We start from the raw sequence: 576 nt of genomic DNA on the forward strand, positions 1-576 counted from the left end.
AGAGATATATTTCCTGGGTGATTCCGACTCTAATCAAACTGACCTTGCAAAATGATAGACTCTACCAATTCCATTCATTCAGCCATACTTATTCCCACTATGCCACACTTAGTATCACAAAGCAGTGATCTCATAGACTGAACTAGAAAGGACAATCATGAACCAACCGATGCTTGTCAACACATCGGGGATCTCTCTCATGAATTCAACTTAAAAAGTTAAAATAGCCTTTCCCACAACTAATTTGTAACTCTCTTCTTAATTAACTGAGGTGACACGAAAGTCCCAGCCATCTTATGCTGTCCTATTTGTCTGTGCCAGGAATTACAAACTAATGAGAAGGAGTGGACCAATCATTGACAGTGTTCATGCAACTGCACCAGTTTTAGTTTCTAGTCCTGGATAGACATGTTTGTGTTTCCTCAGCTTCTAGTCTTCCTGGGAATCATAGAGGTCAACAAGCAGGATTTTAAAGGTGATCTAGGGTTGGTAAAGATCTTTTCCCAATTTGTTGGGAAAAGATCTTTACCAACCCTATATCTGATAGAGGGCTAATATCCAATGTCTACAAAGAAC

This window comes from Mastomys coucha, unplaced genomic scaffold (genome assembly GCF_008632895.1).
Source record: "Mastomys coucha isolate ucsf_1 unplaced genomic scaffold, UCSF_Mcou_1 pScaffold7, whole genome shotgun sequence".
Taxonomy (NCBI): domain Eukaryota; kingdom Metazoa; phylum Chordata; class Mammalia; order Rodentia; family Muridae; genus Mastomys; species Mastomys coucha.